General features: G+C 42.1%; 1 protein-coding gene across 18 annotated transcripts in view; it reads left to right on the forward strand.

Annotated features, from left to right (window-relative positions):
- The window catches only part of B3GALT1 (beta-1,3-galactosyltransferase 1), a 364,445-nt gene that overhangs the window by 336,295 nt on the left and 15,507 nt on the right, over positions 1–12,643 (forward strand). The window contains exon 6 of one of the 18 annotated variants that reach the window (XM_075933538.1): positions 10,386–10,471. The exons of the other annotated variants lie outside the window; for them this stretch is intronic. The gene's annotated coding sequence lies outside the window, so the exon portion shown is untranslated. The remainder of the gene's footprint in view (positions 1–10,385; positions 10,472–12,643) is intronic. 18 annotated transcript variants of the gene reach the window in all.

Here is a 12,643-nt window from a genome sequence, read left to right on the forward strand (position 1 = left end):
ATTATATCCACTGGCTCAGAGGGTCTGGGATTGGCAGGAAACATGAACTTAATTCTTTCAGAATGTTTTAAACAGTCCCATACACATTTTTGGAGTTGCTTTGGTAATAAATTTTACCTTTAAGGTTGCAAAATCAGTTTCCAAAGACACCATTATAAGGCCCAACTTAAATGTATACCCCACTTTAAAAAAACCAAACAAACATAGTATAAGAACTAAATCACAGCTACCGTGGCTTAACCATGTAAAAGAAGCAGTGAGATAAAAAGACATATTTTAAAAAGTGGAAGTCAAATCCCAGTGAGGTAAATAGAAAGGAGCATAAACACTGCCAAATTAAGTGTAAAAATGTAATAAGAAAAGCCAAAAAGGAGTTTGAAGAACAGCTAGCCAAAACTCAAAAAGTAATAAAATGTTTAAGTACATCAGAAGCAGGAAGCCTGCTAAACAATGGGGCCCCGGACGATCAAGATACAAAAGGAGCACTTAAAGACGAAGTCACTGCAGAGCAACTAAATTAATTCTTTGCTTCAGTCTTCACGGCTGAGGATGTTAGGGAGATTCCCAAACCTGACCCATCCTTTGTAGGTGACAAATCTGAGGACTTGTCACAGATTGAAGCGTCATTAGAGGAGATTTTGGAATTAATTGATAAACTAAACAGGAACAAGTCACTGGGACCAGATGGCATTCACCCAAGAGTTCTGAAAGAACTCAAATGTGAAATTGCAGAACTATTGACAATGGTTTGTAACCTATCCTTTAGAGCAGCTTCTGTACCCAACGACTGGAAGATAGCTAATGTAATGCCAATATTTAAAAAGAGCTCTAGAGGCGATCCCAGCAATTACAGACCGGTAAGTCTAACATCAGTACCGGGCAAATTATTTGAAACAATAGTAAAGAATAAAATTGTCAGACACATAGAAGAACATAATTTGTTGGGCAAAAGTCAACATGGTTTCCGTAAAGGGAAATCATGTCTTACTAATCTATTAGAGTTCTTTGAAAGGGTCAACAAACATGTGGACAAGGGGATCCAGTAGATATAGTGTACTTAGATTTCCAGAAAGCCTTTGACAAGGTCCCTCACCAAAGGCTCTTACATAAATTAAGTTGTCATGGGATAAGAGGGAAGATCCTTTCACCAACTGAGAACTGGTAAGAGACAGGAAACAAAGGGTAGGAATAAATGGTAAATTTTCAGAATGGAGTGGGGTAACTAGTGGTGTTCCTCAAGAGTCAGTCCTAGAACCAGTCCTATTCAGCATATTCATAAATGATCTGGAGAAAGGGGTAAACAGTGAGGTGGCAAAGTTTGCAGACGATACTAAACTGCTCAAGGTAGTTAAGACCAAAGCAGACTGTAAAGAGCTTCAAAAAGATCTCACCAAACTAAGTGATTGGGCAACAAAATAGCAAATGAAATTTAATGTTAATAAATGTAAAATAATGCACATTGGAAAAAATAACCTCAATTAAATGTATAATATGATGGGGGCTAAATTTAGCTACAACTAATCAGGAAAGATCTTGGAGTCATCGTGGATAGTTCTTTGACGACGTCCATGCAGTGTGCAGTGGCAGTCAAAAAAGCAAACAAGATGTTAGGAATCATTTAAAAAGGGATAGAGATAACACTGAGAATATCTTATTGCCCTTACATAAATCCACGGTATACCCACATCTTGAATACTGTGTACAGATGTGATCCCCTCATCTAAAAGATATACTGACACTAGAAAAGGTTCAGAGAAGGGCAACTAAATTGATTAGAGGTTCGGAACAGGTCCCATATGAGGGCAGATTAAAGAGACAGGGACTTTTCAGCTTGGAAAAGAGGAGACTAAGCGAGGATACAATAGAGGCATATAAAATCATGAGTGGTGTGGAGAAAATGAATAAGGAAAAGTTATTAACTTGTTCCCATAAGAACTAGGGGCCACCAAATGAAATTAATGGGCAGCAGGTTTAAAACAAATAAAAGGAAGTTCTTCTTCACGCAGTGCATAGTCAATCTGTGGAACTCCTTGCCTGAGGAGGTTGTGAAGGCCAGGACTATAAAAGGGTTTAAAAGAGAACTAGATAAATTCATGGAAGTTAAGTCCATTAATGGTTATTAGCCAGTATGGGTAAGGAATGGTGTCCCCAGCCTCTGTTTGTCAGAGAGAGATCGCTTGATCATTACCTGTTTGGTTCATTCTCTCTGGGGCACCTGGCATTGGCCACTGTCAGCAGACAGGGTACTGAGCTGGATGGACCTTTGGTCTGACCCAGTATGGCCATTATTTTGTTCTTTTACATACTTGTAGCTTTCTGACATGGTCATCAGAAATTTTTTATGCTTGATGTCCAGCAAATGCTTTTTTTTAAGTCCTAGCAAAAGTCTAGCAGCCATTTTTGAGCTATGGTTTACAGTCTTTATCTTAATTATAAAGCTCTTTCAGCTATTGGGGCATGAGGTGGGGAATCCTCAACAGGAGTAAATGGTCACCCCTCCATTTAAGTCAATTGGCAATGGAGCTGCACTGACTTCAAAGGAGCGATAATTATACCAACTGAAGATCTGCTTTTTGGTATTAGAATGCAACTCCTCACCTTGAAGAGGAGCTGGGGAGTGATTCATGCCACCAGGAAGGCCAGCTCCACTCCACAAATGAGAGAATTTCCTCTCTCTACAAGAATTCTGTCCACTTGTTCTTTTGTTAAGGCAAGAGCAGAGCAAACTCTGAATCTCACCTCTGAGAAGTTGCGATGGATGGGAAGCTAGTCCCAGCCTGAGACACCCTGTGACTCTATGCAAGGAGTCACTTTCCAGAGTGGGGAAGGGAGTGAGCCTGCACCATGTTCAGGCAGTGGCTCAGCTCCTATGCTCCTTCAGACTCAAGGCTCTCTCCAGTGGTAATTTTTTTTTTGAAAGAGGGGGACATGAGTTCCAAATTGTTGCAGCACCCCTCCCTCCCCCCAAAAAATCTTTGAGCATCACTAATATTGTGTAAAGGAGAGAGGGAGTGTTTGGTCTGCTGCAATGTTACCAGCTCTAACCCTTCCTCCTCTAGATTCCTGAAATTTAGTGATTTTCTTAGAGCCCCAGCTGGTGGAGCCAAGTAATTTACATGATCATCTCAGCTTTTGTTTGTAAAAGTGTCAAACCCAAAAGCAAATGAAGCCAACATCCAATGTATTTTTCAAGTCTCATGATCTTAACCCACTCATGATTTTTGGACGTCTGATTCATGGTGTCCCCCTTCCCCTCCCAGTGTTTGGGGAGCAGCTGCAACCTTGTGGCAGATACATCATTGGAGGACCTCTGTTGCCAGGCCATAGCCCAAAGGAGAAGAATCTTTCCCCAGCACCCCTGAACGGATCGAGTGCAACTTAGTCACTTGTGCTAGGGGAGAAAGATGTTCATCACCCATATCTCTGAAGGCACAATTCCACCAGCAGTTGTCAGTCTGCAAGTCAAATAGTCAGTAGAAGGCCCTTGTAAACGCCACAGATTGAATACATCTCCCGGCTCTCTAAGTAAACCGCCTCCATGAGGAGAGTTGCTAACCATGCTGTAACATGATTCCCACTGGCACTTTACAGTGCTGCAAAACTTGCTGTGCTGGTGGGAGGGAGGGAGGAGGAAATTAAGTGTTTCCACATTCTGGAGCCCAGAAAGTAGCAGTGGTGTAAAGTGGCACTGTAGACTTAGCCTAAGCAGTTTACCAGCCCGGGATTTCTTCTCTCAAAAGGCAGCGGGGGGGGGGGGGGGGGGGGGCGGGAAGGTGGCAGGGGGGCAAGGAAATTAAATGCAACTTCTGCGTTATTTTAACCTTGCTGGACAGACACTTTCAGATTAAACCTTCAAAAACAGACTGCAAGGGGAAACTGCTGAGCTGGAATTTATATGCATATTCGACACCCCAAAGATTTAAAGACACACATTGAGTGTGTCTCACATTACAATAAATCATTTTCAATTCAGGTAGTCTGACCTCATTGCTACTGGAGATGAGCCCCATCAACTTTGATTTAGTTAGCACTGATATCACACTGCCTTCTCTGGATCCTTTTTTCCCTTCTTCAGCATCCAAGGAAGTGAGTTGTAGCTTACAAAAGCTTACGCCTTGATAAAATTTGTCAGTCTTTTATTTGCTACTGGACTCCTTATTTTTGCTGAAACACTATCACAGCTACCTCCCTGAAACTGTCAGATTATGGTTCTTAACCTGGCCTAAGGTATATTCTTTGCATGTTACAAACTATAAACAGGTGTACAATTATGCATTTTATAACAAAGGAACACAATTGTTTATATAAGAAGAAATAGGCAATTATGGAAATACTGCTTCTCTTATGGGTTGGATCGGTGCTAGGGTCTAATACGTTTATATGCCATACTGAGAATTAAATCTTTCCACAGAGATGATCCCAATTTATGAAAAACTTAAAAACACACCAGTCTGGTAGCACACAGTCTAGTAACAAAACATGTAGCTCTCAGATGAAGAAGTGGGCTGTGCTCCCGAAAGCTCATGATGCCATCTACATGTTGGCTGTGTCTAGACTGGCATGATTTTGTGGAAATACTTTTAACGGAAAAACTTCTCCGTTAAAAAGTATTTCCACAAAAGCGCATCTAGATTGGGGCACGGATGCTTTTGCGCAAAAAGTGCTTTTGCGCAAAAGCATCCGTGGCCAGTCTAGACGCGATTTTGCACAAGAAAGCCCCGATCGCCATTTTAGCCATCAGGGCTTTTTTGCGCAAAACAGTTCTTACCTGTCTGCACTGGCCCTCTTGCGCAAGAGGGCTTTCCCCGGAGCGGGAGCATGAAAGTATTTGCGCAAGCAGCACTGATTTTGTACATTACAAAGTCAGTGCTCCTGTGCAAATTCAAGCGGCCAGTGTAGACAGCTGGCAAGTTTTCGCACAAAAGCGGCCGCTTTTGCGCAAAATCTTGCTAGTCTAGACACACCTGTTATGTTAGTCTTCAAAGTGCTACCAGACTGTGTGTTGTTTTTTAAAGTTTCTCCTGCTACAGACTAACTCGGGTAGCCCTCCAAACCAATTTATGAAGTTAAGCAATAAAACTACCTCAGATATTGTGACAGGTACCACAAAGGGAATTTGAAACTATAAACTTTTCCCAGTAAATCCCAGAGTTTTAATAGGGTGTAGTTTTGCTTCAGTGTGCTCCTGATTGTTTGAGAGTTATACAAAGCAGATTCATGATCCAGTTTGTCCGAAATAATACTTATGTTCATCTTTCTGGTCTTCACATTGTTAGCCCTTTTTCCTGACACAGCTTAAATTGAAAATGGCAGTATTGTCAAGATAAGCCTCTATATTCCAGGCCATAGTCTTTGTTCAGAAAGACCCCAAGATGTGTCAACATGGAATCTCTATAAATCCTAAGGAAATGAAGTGGAGAGGTCTGAGCAAGATTAAGACAAGACTAGTGAATGCTTTGAAATATTGACTATTACTTGAAGTTTATTTACTACTAGAATCAATAAATTAAGTTACGTGGGCAATAAAGATTAAGGAGCCAGTAATGGTTTTTCTCCTGAAAAGCAAAATTTAAGAACTAATTCAGGGTCCTTTTTTGGTCTTAAACTTTTCATTAGACACACACTATTGTAACAATTTGGCAGTGACATGAGATAAGTGCCTTGCTGTGAAATTTCACAGCAGAATACAGTACAATAGCTATAGAAAATAATGGCTGTGGCTATGGTAACCCAAGGTGAACTGTGTTATTTGCATCAGTTTATAACCCCACCAAGATGCAATTTACACATTACTGCTGTAAGAGGACATGATTGATGTAAGTACAAATGACCTATCACAACATGAAGTCAAGAATGTTTTTTAAATTGTGTCTAAAAGGCATTCAAGAAGAAAAAACGCTGCATGGATTTGACACTTGACATCTACTGGAAAACTTTGATAAAGCACTTTGCTAAGAAATTCTTCTGCTCATAGTGTTTATTTTCTTCACTTCACTCCTCTTCTGTTAGTTAGCCCTAAGTATATTTGCATAGAAGATCTGATTCTGCTGCTACAGGTGAAGCCAATGGCAAAACTCCAATTAACTCCAGCAAGACCAGAACTAGGCTCAGAACAAACCACCTTCAAAGAGAAATATTCCAAAACCAATATTACTTATCTGTACTCACCACAGGCCAACATAAAAAAAATGGGTCTGGATGGCAACCATTCCTAGTTGGTGGTAGGCCTTTCAAATTACAAGGCCACTACTTTTATTTTAATTTTATTTTGGCTAAGCTTCAGCAATTGTCAGTCTCTGCTCAAAGATTTGCTTTTTCCTGCTGCTTATTTCCATCCTGAAATTACAGATCTGTGACTGGGACATCAGTGTTAGATGAGTTAGCGATGATCTCATTACAAACATGAGACTACACTCAAGGCACATGTTAAAAATGTCAGCAAAAATGATTCATTGCTATGGCTTCCAAAAACATGACATTTGGAAGTGTTTTGGGATTTACATTAGATTGCAATTATTTACAATATAGCTCCTGTTTTGGTGAAATGAATTTTCTCTGAGCCCATCCTGATCTATTTTTAAAGGTTTCTAGTAAAGTGTCTTTTGTCAACCAAAAATGGACACACATTAAAAAAAACCTGTTTTGAAACTTAGGACCTGTGTACTTGTCCCATCCAGACTTCAGCCTTTAATAATCCAATCCCCAATTCCATATGTAGGTCTATGGAAAGAAAACCTTACGTAGATGTGACTTTTAGCTGTACTCAATCCGTTTCACGCAGGGACTGCAAAATGTTGGGAATGTTTAATAAGCCTTCAAATAAAGCTGCAGGAGAATAGCTTGCAATCTCCTGTTAAAAAAAAACACACACACCCACACCAAACCACACCACCACCACACACCTATACCATCTGTCCAGAATTGTGTCAGGAAATTACTGTTATAGTGCCAGAAAGTTTCCCTGGAATTCTTTGCAGCTGAATAATGATCTCTCAACAAGACAAACTTACTTGAGTAATGTCAGATATTCATAAGTCGTAGAGAATCTTCCATGCCTTGGGCTGTATACAAACGAAAGCCATAATTGGAGAAGACTCTTGCAAAAGCTCCTCTTCCAAGAAAGCAGATTAGAGTCTGTTATACTTATTAAAATTAGCATCATTATCTCCTTTTCCTTCAGGTGTACAGTGTAAGCAGATGTGCAAGGTGCTGCCTTCACTCAGCTAGGCTTGCTGCTCTCTAAGGGTACGGCTACAGTACAGCGCTAATTCGAACTAACTTAGTTCGAATTAGTTAATTCGAACTAGGCTAATTCGAACTAACGCGTCTAAAACTAAAAACTAGTTCGAATTAGCGTTTTGCTAATTCGAACTAGCATGTCCACATTAAGTGGACCCTGAACCAGGCTTAAGGATGGCTGGAAGCAGTGCCGGCAGGGCATCAGAGGAGGACTTAGAGCGTGGAGATGCTGTCTCAGGCTAGCCGAGGGCTGTGCTTAAAGGGTCCTGACCCCCACCCCGGACAGACAGTTCTCAGGGGTGCCCCGCTTGCAAACCAGTCCTGGCTTGGACTGCCCGGAGTACCCACACTGGGCACATCACAGCACTCAGCCATCAGACCGGCTGCACTTGCTGCAGGCTGCCATCTGGGGAGAGGGGGCAATTGGGGGGCTGCAGGAGAGCTTCCACCCCCAGAAGCCCGCGGAGCCAGCCCAGTCCTCCCCATCGGGGGCTCGTACCCCATTCCTCCCTCACCTCCGTCCACTTACCCTTCCCTAGCCCCTTTTCTTGATGTACAAAATAAAGGACAGTTCTGTTCAAAAATGGAATCTGTCTTTATTGAACAAAACTGGGGGAGACTGGGAAAAGGAGGTGGGAGAGGGGAAGAGAGAGGCTGGGAGAGGGGAGGGTAACTACAATGATCAGGGGTTGGGAACAGGTCCCATATGAAGAGAGGCTAAAGAGACTGGGACTTCTCAGCTTAGAAAAGAGCAGATGGAGGGGGGACAGGATAGAGGTCTCTAAAAGCAGGAGCTGGGTGGAGAGGGTGCATACAGAAAAGTTCTTCATTAGTTCCCATAAAGAAGGACTAGAGGACACCAAAGGAAAGGAAAGGGTAGCAGGCTTCAAACTAGTAACAGAAAGTTGTTCTTCACAGAGCAAAGAGTCAACCTGTGGAACTCCTTGCTGCAGGAGGCTGTGAAAGCTAGAACTGGAACAGAGTTTAAAGGGATGTGAGATCAAGTCATGGAGGTTGGGTCCATGGAGTGCTATTAGCCAGGGGGTAGGAGTGGTGTCCCTGCCCAAGGTTTGTGGAAGGCTGGAGAGGGATGGCACGATACAAATGACTTGGTCACTGTCTTCGGTCCATCCCCTCCAAGGGTTGGCCGCTGTTGGCAGACAGGCTACTGGGCTAGATGGACCTTTGGTCTGACCCAGGACGGCCATTGTAAGCTCAGGGCTCAGGGTCGGGGGTCTCAGTGGACCCCCTTGATTTTCATGCACACCTGCTCCTGGGTGGCCAGGCTGGCAGCTCTCCTGCCCTAGATGGCCACTTTCCTGTGCCTAGTGCGGAGATCGTGGACGAAATCCACGATGTCTGCACTAGCCCAGGCGGGTGCCCGCCTCTTGCGGTCCCGGGCAAGCTCCCGGGAGCCGCCAGCCTGGTCCCGGGAAGAGGGGGAGTGCTGGGGGGCATCGGGTGGCTGGCTCGAGCCGTGCCAGGTGCAGGGTCTGCTGGCTGGGTGCTGGCAGGCTTGCACCTGGCATGGGCACCGTAGCCAGCCCGTGCCCCTTTAAGGGGTCCGGGGCCGGGAGGGGGGCAGACGAGTTTCCCTGGTGTTGGCCAGAGTGGCCACCAGGAAAACCTGGGGAGGGCTGGCCTCCCACTAGTTCGAATTAAGGGGCTACACACCCCTTAATTCGAACTAGCTAGTTCGAACTAGGCTTAATCCTCGTAAAATGAGGATTACCTAGTTCGAACTAAGCGCTCCGCTAGTTCGAATTAAGTTCGAACTAGCGGAGCGCTAGTGTAGCGCCTATGAAAGTTAGTTCCAACTAACATCCGTTAGTTCGAACTAACTCTGTAGTGTAGACATACCCTAAGGGACTATGGAGCATCATGATGAGCAGCTGCACCTCCCCAAAGGCTGTCAGCTGGGTTGTTTTACCTGGCTCAGTGTTGTCACCACTCCTATTCAACTTCTGTGTAAAGCCCCGAGGGGAAATAGTGAGATGAGAGGGATTGCAACAGCAGCAATATGCCAGGCTTACAGAGTTGTAGATGTCCATCACACCTTGTGCAAATATTGCTGTTTCCAGTTACTCCATTGAAAGAATGCATTTGGAGTTGAGGGAAATATCTGACAAGCTAATTCAGTAAAGACTAATAGGATCTTGATAAGAAAGAGGGAGCCCTGGAGAACTGGCAGATACTACATTTACTCCATGTCACTTTTCCCACCTCTGCTTTATTATTGTCTAGGAACAGTTGGTAAAATTCTCAAATGTATTAATTATCTAGTAAATGTATTATGGTGTGCAGATAATGCATGAAAATATTCTCAATGAGCCTCAGTTTGTTCTAAGTTGGTTAGTCAAAGAAGCCACATAATATTGTCTCTCCCCACTTGGATGAATTCAGTATTAAACATCCTAGAAAAAGAATACTGTGATTGATTACTAACTCCTTTTGAGCCAAACTAAAAAATATTTTAAAATATACTTGAAGCATCTCAAAAAATGCCAGTGTGCTGGTTGGGTGTGCGTGACATTGCCTCAGATTCCAGTTTACTTATAATCCTGCAAATCAGTTAGTCACATGCCTAATCTTAAGGCACGATTAGACCCATTAATGCCAAACCTAGGTACTTTGCTGAATCAGTATTATGTTTAGCACAAGCACTTGGCAACCTTTAACATTCTCAATTAGTGGTTAACTTCTCAGATATATTGTTCTAGGTTCCTCTGCATAATGTATTCATATATTAGTCTTCAAGGTACCACAGGACTCAACAACAACAAATGTGTTAGGGCATAAGCTTTTATGAGCTGGAGCCCACTTTGTCAGATGCATTATTTCATTAAAGAGCACAAGAAGTTGAATGCACTCCAGTGCTAAATAAAAAAAAACATCCCCACTTCTACCGCGGATGTCCTTAATATAAGCTTTTTTGGCTAATATTGTTGTCTCCAGTGAGGAGAAACATTTAAACTGGAACCCAGGTAAATAGATTTCTCAGTTCTTCACTCCTCTGAGAGCACTGGACAAAGGAAACAGTTTGTATATGTGAGCTCTCTCGTGAAATATTGACAGCAAAATGGAATAGCTTGATACAATTAACTATGTTAGAAATGTTTTAAGAAGGTTTTGTATTGTATTTTTAGGACCACAAAGTCAAGGTACTACTACAAACATCTGAGCAGACAAAGCTATGTGATTAACGGCTTTGTGTGACACTGTGCTACAAAACGTATGTGAGTCTTGTCAAGAGAAAGCACGTGTATTGTTTCTGAAAGGTTTCAGAGAGCTTGAAGTGTTTGTGTGTATTAAGGCACCAGTAGGACTGACTCTGACAGTGCTAAATGGAGCACATTGATCTATTCTGTCAAATGCTTAACACAAAAAAGTTTATGAAAACAGAAAACCTGAAACATTGGTTGTGGCACCATGACCCAAAACACAAAAAGCTTTATTTTTCCCTACTCTACCATATTATGAATATAAATTACCTTAAATCATTTATTTTATCTGCAGGATTCCATGTGTTCCCCCTCCAATCAGAAAGGTCATCAAAACAAAATATTTACTTGCTTGCTCACACAAAATGCCATCAGATCCTGTATGGATAATGGAGATCTTTAATAATGAGATTCTGGTACCTTTAAGCTAATATAGAAAGTTTTAAAAATGCCACTTTACATAAGAAAATCCAAGATCTAATATTCTGAACAAAGCTTTAATATTTGCTGTGCATGCAGTACTAATATTCTTGATATGAAACTTGACCTGACATTCTGGATGCAAGTAATGAAATGGCTATGAAATATTCCATTGCTATATCTGACATTCCCTTTAGATCATGTAGATATTGGCTACCCCGCAGTCTACTAAAAAAGTCCTATTAATACACATTCTTTAAAACAAGGAATTTAAAATCCCTGTTTTTAATCAGCTATTTAATTTGAGTTCTCTTCCATTCCCTGTTGTAATTTGTGAGGTGTCATTTCAATCATTCACTGACAGTTCTCACTAATACTACGCCTATTTTCTAACAGATTAGGAACATCAGAGTGCAATTTCTGGGTGACTAAGAAGGTTATTTCCATATGGTTTTGGGTTGTTGTTTTTTTTATTAAGCACACACTATTGACATCATAAAGCTAAAAATCTGTTTGCAAAGGAAACCAACGAAGCTTTCGAGAGCATGTATTTACATTGTGTGTTACAAACACCCTACATATGGGATGGTGATCTCTGGAATATATTTCTGAAGCAGGTGAACTGCAGAACCATGTGGCACTGTATGAATCACGTATTTATACAACTTTGATCACCTCACCTGCATTCTTCACGTATGTTCTCACTACCAACGCTAAGTTTAATATTCCAACCCTAGCAACAGCCATGGTGACACTCCTTTGGGGTACCCAGGGCTGCTCTTAGAAGTGGAAGCCTTTTCTGAGCCTATTGTGAGTCAGCTGTTCATCTCCACTGGCCATGGTCAACAGAAATCCTCTAGGCTTTGCAGGCCCTGATATTTATTGCCAGGTTAGCAATAGGCCTGCTCCAACCCTTGAGTCCTCTGAGCATTCTCCTGGTGTGTCCAGCTCCTGTTTCACTTGACACTTGTGTTCACAAGTCTGCTACTTCCACAGGAACAGTGCACCTCCAACTTACTGCTTCCACCTCAGTTCATTGCTCTACTCTGCCCACAGTATTTAGATGTTTAAAGGGAAAGCAAGCACAAGTTTAAATTATCCAAAGCACAGAGATTCAAATAGCTGCAAGTAAAAGTATTGAACAAATGGTTTCATATACATAAAAATCATAACACTTTCTAGACCCTAGATTTAATTAACAAGACACTCTTATCTTGTAGAGTATTGATCACCAAAACCCTTGTGCTTTAAGGCCAGACTCTGCACATGGTCAGCTAACCTCGTAGGTGAAGGACACCAGGTGAAGAATACTTGGTCTTTATTCATGAAGAGGATACCTCCCTGCTGTGTGCTTTATCCTGTAAATTTCCTCTTTTGGGCTGTGTCCAGACTCAGGGGTTTTTTCGAAAAAAGTAGCCTTTTTTCGAAAAAACTTCACCTGCGTCTAGACTGCAGCTGCGTTCTTTCGAAATTAAATCGAAAGAATGCGGCTTTTCTTTCGACGGTGGTAAACCTAATTCCACGAGGAAGAACGCCTTCTTTCGAAAGTGCTCTTTCGAAAGAAGGCGTTCTTGAAAGCAAACAGGCTTTTTAGAAAGAGAGCATCCAAATCACTGGGTGCTTTCTTTCGAAAAAGCGGCTTGCTTTTTCGAAATTCCGTGTGCAGTCTAGACGCTCTCTTTCGAAAGAGGCTTACAGTCTAGACATAGCCTTGTAGACTGTAGTCTTTCATTCTACCCTTCACTCATCATGCAAATAGGCAC

Source organism: Pelodiscus sinensis, chromosome 7 (assembly GCF_049634645.1).
Source record: "Pelodiscus sinensis isolate JC-2024 chromosome 7, ASM4963464v1, whole genome shotgun sequence".
Classification (NCBI taxonomy): domain Eukaryota; kingdom Metazoa; phylum Chordata; order Testudines; family Trionychidae; genus Pelodiscus; species Pelodiscus sinensis.